Raw genomic sequence first — 372 nt, forward strand, 5'->3', positions numbered from 1 at the left:
ACCACAGGCAGAGAGTGGGTTGGAGGTTGGGGGGAAGGCGCTCCAGGAACCTAAATCCTCCACCCCAGAGCGCCCCGTCTCCACCACTCCTCAAACTCCTCCCTGCCCCAAGGGCTGCGTCGCCCTGTCCCACTCCCGGCGCAGGAATCACAGGTGGGCAGCGGGCCGGGGCACAGGTGGGCGTGGGAGGGCGTCCCCGCGGTCCTCGGTCGCGGGGCGTTGGGGCCCGGGGGGCACACTGCGAGAGCCAAGCTTTGTTAGGGACGCTCCCGGGAGCCACGCGCCCGGCGTACGCGCTTCCTCAGGGGGGCCGGGCGTGGGGCCGCGCCCGCCCCGATTGGCCGAACTGGCGGCCCGCGATTGGCTGAGACC

The 372-nt window shown here is 72.6% G+C and overlaps 1 long non-coding RNA gene across 1 annotated transcript in view; it reads left to right on the plus strand.

Moving 5' to 3' along the window:
• The window catches only part of LOC111746425, a 2,949-nt gene continuing 2,577 nt past the window's right edge, over window positions 1-372 (plus strand). Inside the window, exon 1 of the long non-coding RNA XR_002783095.1 lies at window positions 1-153. This is a non-coding gene — a long non-coding RNA (uncharacterized LOC111746425). The remainder of the gene's footprint in view (window positions 154-372) is intronic.

This window comes from Pteropus vampyrus, unplaced genomic scaffold (assembly GCF_000151845.1).
Source record: "Pteropus vampyrus isolate Shadow unplaced genomic scaffold, Pvam_2.0 Scaffold187, whole genome shotgun sequence".
Lineage (NCBI taxonomy): Eukaryota > Metazoa > Chordata > Mammalia > Chiroptera > Pteropodidae > Pteropus > Pteropus vampyrus.